This window comes from Pteropus medius, unplaced genomic scaffold (genome assembly GCF_902729225.1).
Source record: "Pteropus medius unplaced genomic scaffold, Ma_sr-lr_union100, whole genome shotgun sequence".
NCBI classification, from domain to species: Eukaryota; Metazoa; Chordata; class Mammalia; order Chiroptera; family Pteropodidae; genus Pteropus; species Pteropus medius.
In genome coordinates, this window is record NW_024349222.1 from 7680786 (window position 1) to 7699893 (window position 19108).

Consider the following 19108-nt stretch of genomic DNA (forward strand, 5'->3'; position numbering starts at 1 on the left):
CAATACATCTTTGAAAAATAAAGAAGAATAAATGTCATGGGATTTACTTGTAATTTGGTTGAATGGGCACTAATATCACATTACTTTTCTTTTGTATTCTGAAATTTTTGAGAAGTAATTTCCAATGCAGTAAAAATTAATCCTTTCCTGTTTTACCTCTCTGGTGTTTATATAAGCTGGAGTGTGATTTCTTTTTAAGTATAGTTTACTATTTACTTTGTTTTCTGTTCTTTTAACATTAAATAAGGTATTTTGACAAACTTTTTTCTTAAAGAAAAAGTTTCATGAAACTCTACAGTTACACTTTTCATGCCACGTAACTGTATTCCAGTATTTTTCAAAATGTTTAGATTTAAGCACACATAGTTGCTTATTAATGCGATGGATTAATGTGTTAGTGTATTTACTTCTAAACTTTTTTCTGCATATAAAAAGGTGACGATAATATTGTATATACAATACTTTTAACTTAACGTTGTGATATAAAACATTTCCTATTTGTAACAGCCTTTTGCAAACATCAGTTCTAAAGCAATACAATTTTCAATTATTCAGCCATACAATAAGTACAATAATTCTTCTAGTTAAGGACATTTATATTTCATTTTATCCATTTTAAATAAAAAAGGAATGAATATGTGAACTTAAAATATTCTCTATATTTCAAATTATCTTTTTAAAATAAATTCCTATAAATAAAAGTACTGAATTAAAGGTGGTAGATTTTTTTAAAGCTTTTGACTTATGTTACTAAGAGATCATAGGAATTTGAATTCTAATATACAATTCATTTCATCATCATCTCATGTATTTTTTCTTTTAAATATGGTTTTCTTATTAGAAAATTGATGCTGTTTTCTCCTGAAATAACAGTGATAACCCAGAGTTCCATTAGGAAAATAACTCTACAAGGTTTCAGTTCATAGAAAGACAATCATCATTTTGCAAATCTCTGGTTGAGTATGATTGGGGGGAATTGAAGTAAAACATGACTAAAGCTCTGATCATTGTAACATACTCTGATGGTTCTTTGAGTAAATTATACAGCCTTTTGTGAACTTGCTTTATAAAGGAGTGCTGTTGACTTAAAGACTATAACAGAAAACCTTGGTGCTATTGTGGTTAATTGTGTAAGCACATGTTCAAAAGCTATGCTCTTTATTTAGTTTATTCTAATGGATCTAAGTCTACTGTGTAAATAGGGCTCAGAACTTATTAAACTTGAATTGTTTTTTAACTCAGGATATTTTAAGTAATTTTTGCTTAGGAATTGAGATAAGCTTTGTGATTTGTCTTAACACTGAATAGAATCTACCTTCATAAGTTAATGTATGTGAAAACATTTCCTCAGAATTCAGTCCTTAGATAGCAACACAGTTTCACTCAGGAAGTATGTGAAGGCCCTTTATGTGATAGTTAAAGACTACGACAGAATGAATAGCACATATTAAACACTGAAACATTTTAGTAGGAAGTTTAATTTAAAATGCATCTTAGGTAAGTTAATTAAAAAGAAAAAACAATAGCCATTAATCAATAGACTTCCCTCACAAAATGTTACCGTCTTAAAGGATCTTCTATATATGAAGGACACCTCTGTTTCTCATTATTACAGCTACCTTAAAGAACTAGTTATTGTGTATCATACACTGTGTGCTTGGGCTTTACATATGTTATGCCATTTAATCTTCAATCACTTTATTGAGGACCATTATATTACCCTGATTTTACAAATTAAAAAAAAAAAACTGAGCTTCAAAGAGAATAAGCCCTCAAGGTAGTCTAATATTCAGATTCCTTACACTCCTGCTTCTCCCCCAAAAGACAGGCTAGCAAATAGACTCAGAGCAATCTGTTTAGTTCATAATATAGTTACTCAAAAGGGGTGCTCATTGGCAGAAGCATTAGTAACCTTGAAAATGCATCTATTCTTTGAGTTAACAATAGTGCCATTAAAACAGAATGTATGAAGAAAAATAAAGAGAAATTCAAAATCTCATATTTTGCATGTCTTATTTTAATTTGGTAAAGTTAAATGATGCAGTTGTTGTTTTTCCTTTCTTCCCTACATCCCACCATGTAACAATAAGACAGAAATCAAGGCATAAATTTTTATTTATTAATACCACTAGAAACTTGAAACATATCTATCTTTTACTCTCAAGCATCATCAAAGTCAAGTTAGATACTAAATTTTATGCCTTTCAAAACCTGACATTTACTTCAAAGGTAGTTCTGTCCTCTCAGGATAACTGTTTTTAAGACTCTGTTATTTGGCATTACAAAATACTTAAAGGCTTTCTTAAAAGAAAATTACAAAAGACAAGTTTAAATATCCATTTTGGAAAAAAGAAGAGTTAATTTTAGGAAATGATACATTTTAATGTGTTAATTCTACTGTATCCCATTGACTGAATCCGAACAAGACCTATAAATCAATTCCTCAAATATCCTCAAATCTCTGTCTTCTTGAGAAATTGCCATACATCTTAGAAAACATTTTTTCGTTCATTATTATTATAAAATGTGATGAAATTTACTTGAAAGGTCTTATGCATTCCTGCCTTTTTCTCTTCTATCCTTTGCTGTGCCAGAGTCTGTCTTCTGGAGCTTTCATTAGAAGTGTCCCAATTAAAAAGCTGTGTGGGTTTAAAAAAAAAAAAATGGCTTCCATTCAGAAGGGTTCTAAATAAAAGGTAAACTTGGTAAATCAGTTCCTCCCTGGCTCCTGGCCATTCACATCTTTTGGTTTTCAAATTCATTTCTTTGTGAGCATAAGGTGGTTGTTACGAGGTGTTGTCGGGCCTCTCACAGGGTTATTGTGCATGGTAGAAGGTGGTAGTTTTTGATCAATGTCTTCAAAGTCAAAGCTTGGAAAATAATAGCTGCACATCAAAACCCAGTGCTACAATGCAGTTAACATTGAGCTCTTTCAGGTGGCCCCAGGGAATTGGTTAATTCTCATGTTGAGCTTTACTATAATTAGTCATTTATAATGGTGTAGTAAGATTTATGTGAAAACTTATAACTTGAGATTGATTATCAAATGAGGTTCAGGAAAATCATTACCACAAGAAAAAAAAAAAAGCCTATCTATTTATTGATATTCTCCCATTTTTTCCAAATCCCTGATTAATTGCATTTCTGTTCTTAACACATCTTTCAATGACCCAATAGCTTTCTAAGAATGCTTATGTTTAAATTTTGGGACCATTTATGAAATTATTTCATGATATCCTGCCTAGTAGATTGTTACTGACTTTAAGCCTTTTTGTCGTAACTTTTTCTATATTCTTATTACTTTTCCAAAAAGGCTTTGTGTTCACAATTAGCTTAAAATGAGGGTGAGTTTTTATGTTACTTTTTATCTTTTTCTTCTAGAACACAGTTATTGGTAACATTTAAGAAGAAAAAGCCATTTCATTCATATATCCATATAAATAGCACAACTGGTATATATTATATGAATATATCATATATGCATGATTTCTTAAAGCAACTATAGAATCACAGGTACAAAGTACACAATAAAAAGTCAAATAAATCCATAGTTAAGAGTTAAAGGTGCCATATGTTTCTCCAATACTGTGACACAATGGGGTGCATTAAGTAACTCATTAAGTCAATGAAAATAGCAGCTGGGCTTTATCAAGATGTCTATTCACTCCACTTCTGATATAGAAAAACAGTAAAATAGTGGACACATTCCATTTCTTCTCAGGTTTGAACTGATCACGTTAGCATGGGGTTAGTGCAATGCAAAATGCTAATGTATCTTTCTGCATCTAATTTAATAAACTGCATTTTAATAGCTTTTTCTTTATTTTTCCCAGTAAAGGCAAAAATGTCCCCTTACTTTTTTCATTTTTATCTTAAAAAAATTAAAACTTTGCCAAAGCACTTAAATAGTACAACAGAGCCATGCAATAGACAAACTGAGCCTGATAAATGACTTTAACAGTAAAGAAAGTCTTCATATGTCTGGTTTGATATTATGGACTTCAGAATGAAATAAATGCCATAATATAAACTGCTCCCACTAAAAATTTGCACGATTTGAGGAAAGGCCTTGGTTCTCAAGGCACTGGTTTTCTCCTCTATCTAATGAAGTTTTAGATGCTTTTTTTTTTGTCACTTTAAGAATCTGCTGAAATCCATGAGCATCTGAATACATGCACATATCAACAAAATTTTACATAGCCTTTCCAGCCCCCTTTTAGACTGAAAGTGTTAAGATTCCTAAAGTTCTTTCCTAGTTTAAAATTCTATAATTCTATCCTAATATAAATATAAAGCACATCTACAAAATTGAGACCAAATTTCTGAAGTCCCTAAAAGTCAATTATAAAAGGAATTTAATGCAGAATTATGAAATCTTAAGAGTTCAAAGTGACCTTAGCATTGATTCGTTTTCTCTATTGATAGATCGAAATTCATAACATCTAGTCATGTTTTAACAACAACAAAGAAAAGCTCTGAAACAGAATGAGAAACTAAGCCTGAAAAAGTAGTACTTCTAGTCATTTGGTTCAATAATAATAATTCATATTCTTGAACTCATTTTCTTTTTATATTGTCTTCAAAATTCTACTGAGTTGAGAAATGTTTAATAACTAAAGGGACAAAATAAATATGTTTTCCCTACTTGCAGTCACCACGGTGCAAACATTAGACTCCTTAGAGATCATTCAAATTTTTATGCATCAATAATAAATTCAGAAGCACAAGGCTTGAATTCTGAAGGCAAAATTCACACTATTATCAGTAATGTCTTCAATCATTTGAAATCCTAAAACAAGTGAAGTGAGATCATACAGTCTTCCAAAATTCCAAGCTTTTCAGGAGTTCCCTCTTAATGTTTTCTGTATCTTTAGTATTTTTTTAATCAGTTAAGTGGTATGAGCTTTTAGAACTACTTACCCCCAAATTATTTAAGCTTGTGTATTTTAAAATAAATGTCCAACTTCATTTTAGCTGATGGAAGTTTCTACCTTGTTCAAATGCCTGCTCACCTCTTCAGGGAAATGAAGAGTTTATCAGGCTTTAACACGCTATTCAGATAAAGAGACATGTCTTTGTGTCAATAATTTCTGAGACTGTCAGATTCTCAACCGTGCTGCAGGACATTTGAAATTTGATTTAGGGTAGAAAGCAAGAGCAGAGATTCTGATAGAAAGAAGTAGGTATCCCCTCTGTTAGTTATCTCTTTAGTCTCTTATTCTTGACTGATTCCTTGTCTTAAGCCACCAACATACTCTAGTATCTGTTCTCCAGCAAAGTCTTCCTTCAACCCTCTTAATATACCCTTCTTTCTTACCTCTCTCCTTCACAGACAAATCCCAAAAAGAGTCATCTACATACTCTGTCTATACTCACTCATTAATATTAAGGGCTCAGTCACATCAAACAGGTCTCTATTCTCTCTGTTCACCAACATTTAGTAAAGTTACCAATAACTCCCATGCTGCCAGATCAAAGGACACTTTCATTTTCTATTCTTCACCTCATTGACCTCTCAGCAGTACTCAGCAGTTACCTGTATTGAAAATTCTCTTCTCTTGACTTCCATGACACCATAATTTCCTATTTTCAATGCTACTTCTCTACTTCTTCTAAATTTTATTTGCTCATCCCCCCACTTTTCCTTTTGCATATATAAATCTGTCATAGTTCATTTGTGTGATTATGATTATTTAATGCCTATCTCTTCCCATAAGGACAGGAAACAAGACTGGTTTTTTTCCCACTGTGTTCTCAGTGCCTTGATTATCTAATAGATAATCAATAAATTTGGCTTAGCAAAATAAATGGAGAAGGCCTGGAAGAGATCAGGTTATAGTTCCAGTTATGGTTATAGTTATAGTCAATTACAGTTACAGCTATAGCATCTAATTTAATCCCCCATAATATTCCTGTGAGATAGTTAGTATGCCAGCTATTCTGAAATGACAAAACAGATGCAGAATGCTGATATATATACCATTTTGCCTCCTGCCAAAGTTAATGCTCTTTCTACTATACCTGCCTACTTCTTTAAGGTTATTAAATTATAGAAGAAAAACAACTAATAGTAGCCCATGTATCAAAAAATACAGAATCAAATCATACTGATGCTAGAAAAGCACACTTTCTAGTTCAGAGCTTAGAAGAAATTCCACAACTAGAAGGATGTTCCTACTTTAAGTCTCTTGGCTTTTGACAATCTGATCCCAAATATCAAAAGAAACTTAAACAAAGTTTCCTGAACAAGACTCTTCAGAACTCATGGAGGTTTCAACAAGGTATGATGAACAACAGAATTATGTTCTCTACCTTTACAACAATTAAATTCAATTATCATAAAATCCTATAGAAATAATAGTAATATTAAATAAAACTAATATATCAGTATCTTTCAACTCTTACTATTTAGTAGATTTATTTAGAGTGATTTTAGTTTAACCTCTAATTTTACAATCTTTTAGTTTCAAAATTATTTATATTTGGTCTGGCCTAAATATCAACCTACTTTTAATATCTGCCCCAAAATACCAGATATATCTATCAAAAAATTTAATATCTACTAATAGAATAATTTATTTTATTTGAAAATTGGTATATGATTTATGAAAGGCTGAAGACCACAATGTCTTGCCCTCTGTTCCTCAGGGCTTTTATTAACCTCTTCAGAGTAAAACTATCTTTAGTCTATAATTTCTCAGCAGCCACAGTAGATATAGAGAACAGAAGGTTATATCAATTAAAAACAAAAATACAGTAATTTATCCTTCAGTAATTGAAGATACTAAATAAAGGCAGAGTACCTAAATCGATTTGGAGTTAGTAAGTATAAAATAATATTGATAGTTGTCTCTCAAAGTGATCAGATCATTAAAAACATAATTTTAGATAAATAATATTTACCATTTGTTTTTAGTAGCCATTGTAATTCCCCATCCTAATAACCATGACAAGATGAGGAATTTTGTGACAAGGAATCTTTTTTTTCCAGTACACTTAAGCTTTTCAGGGTAATCCCTTTACCTCTGAAAGGTCAAAGACAATTTTGAAGTGAAGAAAAAAGAATACTCAGATGAGAAGCATGATTATCAACTGAGAATGAACTAAGTCAGAAAGACCAAGTTCAAACCTGATTCTGTCAAACATCAACACCATAACTTAATAACAAACAATAGTATAACTTCTCTCAATGTATGTTCTTCCCATGTAAAAATAAGAAGTATACACAGAAAATAAATAAGATAATATATGTCAAAATATCTAGAGAAGTGGCTGACACATATAGGAATTCAAAAAATACAAGTTGGCTTAATTATGTAAACAGTGCTAGTCATCCTATTCTCTCCGTGAAACTTTTCAAAACACGTCATTATTCTCTAAGGCTAAAAGTCTGGTAAAATTAGAAATATCAGCATCACAGAAGAGCATTAAATGTGAATAATTTATATTTAATTATGCATACTTTAAGAGTCTTCTAGTTTCCATTCTGGCATATAAGGAAGTTGGAAGTCATCATTTTGTCCTAACAAATAAACTGAAAATTCAACAACTCTTAGATCTGTTAGAGAAGTGAGATCATAGGACAAACTTTTACCCCCAAATTTAGAGGAACAAACAAGTCGACACAGAGAATCAAAACTTACTGGAGCAAAAAATCCATGAGCAGAAACTTCCCTAGGAACCAGTACAGGATTGGAAAACCTGAACTTTAATTGCTGAATGGCTGAAGGTCAACATGGATAGGTCCGAATGTTAAAAACTCCAAGAACCCAACACTTTTGAGAGTTTTACCTCCACAAGCTCCAGATTGAGTATCAGAGAAAAATCCCCTTCTGATTCTAGCAGTGGGGGAGGAAAAAGCGACCATTTTGAGATACATCAGAGCATCCTACTCTTCTTAACACAGCCTGCCCTCAAGAGAACCTGTTTTAGCAGAACCTAAACTATTGCGGTAATATCAGAGCCTGACAGGAAAATATAATACTCCAGCCCACTCTGGCCATCCTGTTCCACTTAAAGGGGAAAGGAAAGAAAGAGAATCACTTAGGAAGGTCACAACCCAGGGCACGGTCTCACTAAAAGACAGATCTAATCATAGGATGATAGAACTTTTTTTCTTCTCCCACCTTACCACCAAATTATTAAAGGCCTATTTACCTCAGTTCCTTTTTCCTAGAACTTAATGCCTGGCTTTCAACAAAAAAAAATCACAAGGTAAAAATACAGTTTAAAGAAACAGCACAGGCCTCAGAACCAGATACAAATATGGCAGAGATGTTGGAATTTTCAGACCAGGAATCTAAAACAATTATGATTAACATGCTAAGGACTCTAGTGAGAAATATAGACAATATAAAAAACAGATGGGAAATGTAAGCAGGAAGAGTAAGCAGAGAGATGGAAATTTTAAGAAATAATAAAAAACAAATGCTAGAAGTCAAAACCACTGTAACAGAAATGAAAAATGCCTTCAGTGGGCTCATTAGTAGACTGGACATGACTGAGGAAAGACTCTCTGAGCTTGAGGATATGTCAATATAAACTTAAAAAAAAGAGAAAAAAGACTGAAAAAAAGGGAACAGAATATCCAAGAACTGTGGGATAACTACAAAAGGTATAATATATCTATAATGGGATTATCAGATAGAGAAAAGAGAGAAAGGAACAGAAGAAATATTTAATGCAACAACAGAATTTCCCAAAATTAATGTCGGACACCAAACCACAGATCCCGGGAGTTTAGAAAACACTAAGCTGAACAAATGCCAAAAATATCCCCCAAAATGAAAAAATTACAACGATGAAAACTATATGTAGGTATCGTAATCAAATTGCAAAAAGTCAAAGATTAAAAAAAATCTTGAAAGAAGTCAGAGGATAAAGACATCTTATGTATAAAAGAGAAAAGATAAGAATTATATCCAATTATCAGAAATCATGCGAGCAAGAACAGAGTGAAATATTTAAAGTATTAAGATTTTTAAAAAATCCAACCTAAATTCTGAATCCTGCAAAATTATCTTTCAAAAAGGAAAGAGAAAGACCTTCTCTAACAAATATTGAGAGAATTTGTTACAAGTAGACCTTTCTTCAAAGAAATATAAAACGAAGTTTTTCAAAGAAAAGGAAAATAATATAGATCTGGAACTAAATCTATTTAAAGAAAGAAACAGCATTAGAAGAGGAATAAGTAAGTTAAAATAAAAAACTTTAACTTTTTATACTTAATTGATCTAACAGGTAATAATTTGTTCAAAATAATAATAGCGGCAATGTATTGATGATAGCTTATGTATAAGTGCAATGAATGATAGCAATGATACAATGGATGAGAGCGAGAAATTAGGAATATCTTGTTATTATGATGTATTTGCACTACCTGTGAAGTGATAAACTGTTTCTTGAAAATGGGTTGGATTAATTGTAAATGCATATTGCAAACTCTATGGCAACCAATACAAAAGTTTTTTTAAAGTAAAATGAATATACTGAGAGAAAATGGAATCATAAAATGCTCAATTAAAACCACAAATAGTGGAAATTAGTGGAAGACAAAAATAAGAACCAAGAACAAGGTAATAAGTAGAAAACAATAATAAATATGGTATGTATTAATCCAACTATTACTTTAAATGTCAATGGTCTAAATATCTCAATAAAAAGATAGAGATTGCCAGAGTGTATCAAAAAATGAGACTCAACTATATGTTCTTTACAAGAAACCCAATTTAAATATAAAGACACATACAGATTAAAATTAAAGCAATTAAGAAACATATACCATGTTAACACTAATCAAAAGAAAGCTGAAGTGGTTATAATAATAAGTAATTTCATGATAAATGTTCCTTCTATGCCAATACAATGGTTTTTAATACTTTAAAAGGCTTATTCAAACTTTTGCTTCCCTCCTTGATAGAGTAGCAAGATTTACCCAACATCTTGACATAAAGCATACAAAAATATCTGAAACAATGGTTTTCAGACACCAGACAACAGGAAGACTATCCGGAAGGTAATAAAATATTTAGGAGAATGAGCGTTTATTAGAGCTAAGGAAAAACTATTTTAAAAAGTAGGACATAGTCAAAAGTGTCAAAATTCAAAGAAATCAAACAAAGTAACAAATGTGTTCATTAATTTTAGCACAAAAAAATAAAAAAGACATTCTTGAAAATTCAGAGATAAATTAGCCAAAACTCCATACCCACATTTCACTCCTAGTTTCAACCCTGACCGTAAATGCCACTATATCATTAGGTCAAAGAAAAGGAAAAGGAAGAGAAGAGAGAAATAATCATTTGTTGGAATGTTGTAGAAGCATCACTAAGATGTAGATACATAGCTTAGGACCTCAGCAATGTGGTGACATCACATTCTTTTGAATGCACCCAGTTACCATCAGAAATCCAGAAGCAGCTAAATTCTGATTCTGCAGTTACACAATTTTATAATGTAACATAGAAAAATATGTTCTTAGTTGTGGACTATTTTCTTATAATTGGGAGAAACTATAAGCTCTTTCAAGGATCTTCTCTTTCATTTTTAAATTGTTTAACATTAAACACAGGTCTTGATACATGGTATGTACTCAGTGAATGTTGTAAAAATAAATGAATGTGAGAGTAAAAATAAATTAAGTAGATGTCACTGATATTAAAAATATTTACTAAAATATTCAACTACGCTTTATTGCTAGAACTTGGCAGATATATTATTTTCCTCGTATGTAATTATGCTTTAAAACATTCTTCCGAATCAGCAGTCTGGTTTCATAAAAAATACAGTAGTATTTTATAAAAAGCACTAATATCTATTTATGATAAACACCAGTGTCTCTTGTAATATACCAATCACAAAAAATAATAGTTTCTCCTTTTCTCTCTAATAGAGCAATGTGACACTTCATTACCTTGTATTCCATTATGTATATGACTCTGGCTTTGTGATGCCAGTCTCTATCACAGGTTCCAAGGTACATGTCTCCCAGTCCAAAATGAAATGTTATAAGCTACTAGTACAATTGCTAAAATGTATCTTCACAAAAACAATGTTAGAGCTTCTTTAAATTAAACCATGCAAGTTTGAAATCCACAAAAGGCATTAAAAATAATAAATATAGAATTCACTCTGGGAGGTGAGAATGGCTGTAAACATAGAAAGGCACAGAATTGTGAATGACTTCTTGCTTTGAATGTTTTATTGCTAGCCAGTATTATTACTGCAGCAATACTTTATCCATTAACTAGTGAGATATTTAGCAATGGCATTATTAATATTAATCATCAATGTAACTATACTACGTCCCTTAACAACTTACAAAGTCTGAGGTTTTTCAGACTCACAAATATAATAGACAATTTGGTGACAGACAGAAGGGAGGGGCGTTGGGGGGCTGGGAGAATGGAGTGAAGGGTTAAAGAAGTACAAATTAGTAGTTGATAGATGGTTATGGAGATGGGGGGCACGGCATAGGGAATGTTAGTTAGCAGTAATATATTAGCTAGGTGGAAAACCAGAGAAGAGAAGCAATTAGGGGGATCATTTTATAAACTATATAAATGTCTAACCAATGTACTATATACTTGAAACTAATTAAAATAAATAAATAAAAATTTTTAAAAGTCTGAGATTTTAGAGCCCCTTCTTTTTCAATATCATAAGTTGATTGATTTTGATTCCTGGCTCCATCATTTATGGTGGGACTTCTGTCAAGTTGCCTAATCTATCTAATTATCCATTTCCTCATCATTAAAATAGTGATAAAATAGTATTTTCTTCATTGGGTGTTTCAGAAGATTAAATAAGATAATGTACATAAACCACCTTGAATGTAATATATATCCACTATGACTATCTCAATGTAAAAAAATTACAAGTTTCTACACTTGGTGACTGAATTCTTAAGGAGGTATTTCCCCCAAATCATAACATAGTTAATTATTTCATTTGATTCTTTAAGAGTAACAAACTGGCATACAATTTGACTTGCAGGGACTTTTGTGAGTCAGCCTTTATTTGATCAGCCTTCAAATGATTTTATGCCTAATGTGACAGATTTCTTCATAAATTCTCACCAAAATCTCTAGGGGCCTTTTCAGCTAGATAGCTATCTTTTTATTCTATTTGCTGTTATATGACTCATCTCCATCAGTTTCTCCTAGTACCTGAAAACTGATCATAATTCAATTTAGAAAATTTAGAAACTAAAGAGGAATCAGAAAAAAAAAGAGAGTCTAGGGGGAAAAGCTAGATAGGAAGGAACTAGGGAATACTTCAAGTTCCTATTACAACCTGTTTACTCTTACTCATTTGCTGGTGATGCTAATTCGGAGATTATAAATAGATCCAACTGACACAGACCACCTGTCCACTAAACATCAGATATCCAAAGGCTTTTGACATCAGTCAATTTTCCTTATCATATCTCATTCTATACTATAAAACAGGGATGCTTATGATCAGAAAACTTTTTGAAAATAGAAATTATGAAAATTCAACCCAGGAAAATGCACATACAAAATTTCACATACCTTGTCAGCAGGTCCCAAGGGAACTCTCAAGTCCATCTACGAATCTTCTAGGATTGTGTTGAAAGTGGACTTTAAAACCTTGGTTTTGATTATGACAATACCTGAAAGTTGCCCGACTACTTTGTTTTGGATTTATATTTTCCCATAGGCAAGTAATAGTTTGCATGGAATAGATGCCTGCTCATGTATCCTCCTCCCCAGGCACATTCACTAACTTATAAAATATTTTCATGTGCAAACACATAAGTCTGTATGTTAACTCCTCCTGAGCATCTCCCCCTAGTAAAATAGACTGCACGGTAGCCCACCACATTGTTTAGATATCCCTAAATGCAAATATCTGTTAGTAGACATTCCAGTGGTGCTATAGTCTTTTATTCCAAAAACAATGGGTTGAGTCCCTTCTTGTTTTCAAATATTCCTATTAAATTTCCATGAAGTGTTCTCCACTTGGCATCCCATACTTCCACACTAACTGCAAAATAGGTCATCAGTAATAATCTCAACAACTTCCAAGAAAATACACTATCAAAACTAACAATGGCTCTTTTTTATATACCTAACTTTCAGCTGTTATAACAGGTCTTCAAAATATGTATTATTGCCACTATTTTACAGACGATCAAATCAGACCTCAGATAGAGTAAATGATTCACCCAATTCCAAACATCAAACACATACTTTCCAAACAAACATCATAGCCAAACAACAACAAAAAAAATTGCTCCTTAGGAAAACTATTCTCTAGATAATGCACCATAAAAACTTATAAACCCTGGCCAAATGCCCTTACCAAAATAATGCATATGAAAGATAGGGAGTATAAAATATGTTCTTTCTCTCAGTTGAGGTTCACTTAGCATTGACCCAGTCTTTCTAGACATATTTCAAAATCAGTAAGTTGCAACTACTGTTTCAAACTTGTGACAGTGTTTTCGGCTGTGACATTGTTATTTTAAGCCATTGCTTCTATATCTGCACATCAGTTGCTCAGACACTCAGGTCTAAAGGATCCTTTACTTCCTCTCCCTCATCTGTTTCTCCTTCTCCCCTTGCTCTCCCCTGCACCCCCACCTCTTTACTAAATGACAGACTGACAGACATGGCTAAGGGTACCTTGTTTAAACATCTGCTTTATTACTGTTGAGTGACTGCCCTATGTGTAGGCAGGATATTTTTTATCTTTCACTCAGGAATTCAGATGGTCTGATTAGAAAGTTGAACTACTTAGAGGATCCTGACAGATGTCTCTTACTTTCTTTTAAGACCACCATGAGTGGTTAGGCACTCCACTCAGATAACTTTCAGTAGTGAAACAACTGTCTGTTTAGGTACACAGGTAAGTCAAACATACATTTAGCTGAGGAATCTCACTTCTACACCCAAGGACTAATTTTCTCCAGGGAAATAACTGGATAAAGAACCATTTATTGTGTAAATGTTATGAGAAAGTTAAAGGTCAGTTGCTGCAATTGTATAATGGAGTGACTACTAAGAAGAATTACTATTGGTAGAACCAAAGTAAAACTCAGAGAAAACTAAATACAAGAGAAAAGAGGCCCCAAATATTAAGTATATAAAACAGAAAATATAGAAACATGAGTGTTGTAAAATAACTCATAATTTTTTAAAAATGTATAACTATTTTAAAGCTTCCTTGTGAAAATAATTTAAAACAGAATATTCTGGGTTCAAATATCAGAGATAATTTTGGATTCAGTGATACAAATGAAGTACAGAGTTTGAAAAATATATATGAATACACTCTAGTTAGAATCTTTCAGGAAAGAAAAATATTACTCATTCTGACTTCATGTAAAGGGTTACATTTTTCAAAAAATAATCATTAGTTATATCAGGGAGTTCTAGAATATTATGTGAAGAAATTTAGGCTCAGAAGAAAGAGTGGTAGAAAGTGTTAACAGGAAATGAGTAGAACTGAAGTACAAGAAGGGGACAAAAAGGAGAATCAGCAGTGACACTACCAATTACTTTAGGGGATGTCAGTTATTTCTTTCCCCCAGCTAACCACTCACTAGTCACTCTTCTTTCTACCCTTCCACTGTATTAAGCTCATCCGCTTTGATAGAATCTGTTTTCCCCACCAGTGACATTCTTCCTCTGGATCTTCCCTTACATGTTTCCCCCATATTTAGTTGTTTCCTTACATTAAGCTGCATCTTAAGCTGCATCATTCAAAATACAGCTTAAATGTCACCTCTCAAAGAGGGCTACCTTAACCATGTAACCACTCTCTCACACACATAAATCTCTTTCATTTTTACTATTTTACATTTTCTTGCCATTTTCATCTTTTAATCTGTTTCAGAAAACCTGTCTCGTTCACTACAGTATATTTAGCACTTAGTACGTAGCAGAAACTCAGTAAAAGTTTACTGAATGAAATGAATGAATCAAATAAAGATAAAAGTATTTACTTTCTTAATAGGGGGACAATTGCTCCCAAATCACATAGCTCCCTCATAGGTGAATGAAGCTCCTTTGGTGAATGCACCCTCACTTCTTGAATCGAAGAGAATAGGCTATAAGACACGTATGACCTGATACTTTTTCAGTTTCTGGAAAAAATTCTAGAGAATGGTACACTTCCAACACAGAAGACCCAGATACAGAAGACTTACAATATAATTGGTTGAAACAGAAGTGCCTGCCTCACCTGTGTGCAACTAGATCTAATAAAGCCAGAGATAAGGGATGATACCTCCCAACACATAATGTCTTTCAATGGACTAACTCTGCCCCTGAGAACACACTGCCCATTAGATATCAGGGTCTCACCTATTTAATCAGAGCACTTACTCATATTTTTAAGGGGAAATAAAGATTAAATAAGTGGATAGATAATTTGAAAGTGTTCATTTCAGTACTTTCACATGTGAAAACTGCATTAGAAATTACTTTCCCCCAAAGAAAATGTGAAGACATGAAATAAGGCTTTCCTTTAATGAGTATAGGCACATAGTATATGCTCCAAAATAGTTAATGAATATTTTATTGAAAAAATAGAAACAAAATCTAGGAAAGTTAAGGAAAGGATTCAAAGATGGAATGTAAATAATGTCTGTGGTGTCTATTACTTTATCTGTAAAAACAAGACAAAGGAACAGAGGCAAAACAAGAAATCTGCACATATATAATAATATCTATATGGAGTATATCAAAGTGTTTGACAGTTTTAGTAAATGTGAGCTTCTTGAGGATAGGAACCAAGTCTTTCATTTTTTGAACCCCAGCCCTTTCCTCTTCACTGTCTAAAACATTATAAAGGCTTTAAATATAATAGTTGAATTGAATTTATTATGCTCAAGAGTAAATTAATAAAGACTTGCTTGGGACCTACTGAATTTCTTCAGAGAGCTATAAAATGAGTCAGATAGTCTGTACCAATTTGGGGGACATTGAGGAAAAATTCAACACAGTCACTAATAATTCAGGTGAATCACAAACTATCAAAAATCAATTAGTCACAAAACTCAATAAAAAATGTGAAAAAGATTTGAATGGACAGTTTACCTAAGAAGATGTGTGGATAGTTATAAACACATGAAAACATGCTCAGAATTATTTGTCAGGAGAGGAATGCCAATTATAACCACAATTAGATCCCAATACATACCTAAAAGAATGGATAAAACTAAAAAGATTCGCTATGTCAAGTTTTGGTGAGGATGTGAAAAACTAGAACTTTCATAAACTTTTAGTGAGAATGCAGAATGGTACAACCACTTTGAAAAACATTTTGAAAGTTTTTTAAAAAGTTAAACAAATATATTATGTATGATCCAGCCATTCTAGTCTTAGATATTTGAACAAAAGAAAGCATATGTTCATATAAAGTCATATACATGCATAGCTATGGAAATTTCATTAGTGATAGTCCCAAACTAGAAACAAACCAAATGCCCATTAACAGGTAATTAGATAAACTATGGCATATTTATACACTGGTATATTACTCAGCAGTAAAAATAACACACTAGGATACATACAACATGGATAAATCTCAAAATAATTGTGTTGTGTGAAAGAAGCCAGAACCTAACCATGCCCCCCTCCCCCCAAAAAATACATGCTGTATACTCCAATTTATTTAAAACTTTAGAAAATACAAACTAATCTATAGTGACAGAAAGCAGGTCAGTGGTTTTTTGGGGATGGGAGATAAAAGAGGCAGATAAGGAAGGGATTACAAGGCTGCAGGAGAAAATTTTAGGGGGCAGAACATATATGTTCTTTATCTTGACTGTGGTTATGGTTTCAAGGGTATGTTCATATGTCAGAACTTATCAAATTGTACACTTTAAACTTGTGCAGTCTTCTACCTGAAATATAAATAATGCATTCTAATTTATGTTCTCTAAAATAATACATTGTAGTAAGTATTTAAAACATTATTTTAAATGACGGCATCTAAAATCTTAAAAGACATTACAGGGCAAACTATCTCAAAATAGAAAACACCAAGCATGAAACTAAATATTTCTTAAAAGTATAAGAGGATACAGAAAAAGAAAATATTCTTAACTACCAATGCTTTATAAAAATAAACTCTCTAGCCTTTAAAGTCACACACCTGTAAAGAAACTATTATGACAGTAAAAAAAAAATAATTTCATTCAAAATATCCTATAAATGAAACCAATATAATACTTTTTAGATTAGAACATGAAAGACATAAATATTGTGACTTCGGCAAATATTCTTTTTCCTCTCGAATATGTGGAAAATTAAAACTAACTCATAGAGTTGAAAGTGTTATATTAAATTGCTTATGTAATGTGCCTGCTACAGACTGGTAAAATATCCAGTGTTCAGTAAACATTAGTCCTTTCTTCCATCTCATTATGAACACATAAAGTCACATGTGCATAACCACAGAGAAAATGTTTATAGCAGCAAAAGAGAAAACTGTGCAATATAACATTTTATTAATCCAGCTGCAATCTTGGCATTAAATAAGGAACAAATTATGCATAATATTCTAAATAAAACTAAGTTTCTGGAAGTTAAAATAAACTTCATGCAAAATTCCCTTTGACATCCATAAATCTCAGTTCACAGTTAGAGAGGATAATTATAGTGGAAAGCTGAAAAGGATTACAGATAAAGCCTTAATTCTCCAGAGCTTTTTAGGATCTATATCTGAGAATGTCTCATGAGTTTCCAGAGGGAGAAAATTTTTTAAATGGAAAAGAACAAAGTCACATTTGCATAATATTTTAAATAAAGTAAAGTGGTTTGACCTTGGTTTAAGTTTGTACTACTCAAAAAAAAAAAAAAAAGTAAGCTTATGACAAAGTTTGTTAATAAGATAACAAGTTTCAGATCTGGATATTCAGTGGGGGAAAGAAAATATTTAGTAGGAAAATGAGACAAACATATTTGGAATTTCTTGAATAAAAAATATCTATTCCTAAATCTGTAAAATTCTAAATTCAAGTTTTAAATTCAAATATCTTAGAAAAGAAAAAAATTAACGTGTATAATGGGAATAGACCATATAAATCCATTTTATTGAATATTCTGATAAAAGGTAGTTCAACACACACACACACACAGCGGTCTTATAATTGAGCCCCATAATATACAAGCACTACTTACCTCAACTATGCCCCAAAATCTTTACAGTACATATAGGTTATGTCTACTTCCAATATCTCTTCTTTAACACATGAAGAGATCAGTTACTTGTGTCCCTATTTTAAAAAGACACAAATTTTGGTTTAGAAAACCCAAACTCACTAAGTTTCAAAAGAGAAATTATCAATTTAGATTACTTACCAATCCCTTTTCACTAATCTTTTTAAAAGGTGAACCCCCTAACCTGGAGTAAATGTTTTTCAAATTGAGTAAATTCATTCTACGAACATGAGTTTGCCTAAGTACAAGTAAGGCTCTTGTCCAATCTCTGCCCTGAGATTTCAGAAAGGATTTCAATGGGAAAATGTTTTGTAAGGAGTAAGCTTAATCTACTTATTTATTATGATTACTACTATTGTGCATTTGTTTGTAACATATTACCAAACTGCCTGATTTTTGTCTCCTTTTCTACCTTCTATCGCTGTGATTATTTTATCTGTATTCATTTGTTTTCTAGAATATTTACTTGGTTTCAATGACTTTTTATACTCCACAAAATTACTGAGCACTATTGTTATTTTATCAATGCACCTTTATATCAACTCATGTACTTATATCTTGCTATTTCTGGATTCTATTATTCCTGAATCAGATATTTTATTAATTCTTCCAGTGAGAGCCTGTTAGTAGTCAAATCTCTATCTGAAAATGTCTGTAGTTCTGCATTATTCTTATATAGAAGTTCAGCTGTGAACAGAATTTTAAACATTTGAAGATATTATTCCATTTTCTTTTGGCTTCTATTGCTGTTTGTGAGTGTTCTACGCTAAGTATAATTGTTTTATAGGTATCTTTCTCTGCTCAGTTTAAGATTTGCCTATTGTTCTTGGTGATATACAATCTTTTTTATATTTGTGTAATGTGATTTTTATATATATATAAATGAAATCTTGCTTGGGACTCAGTATACTTCT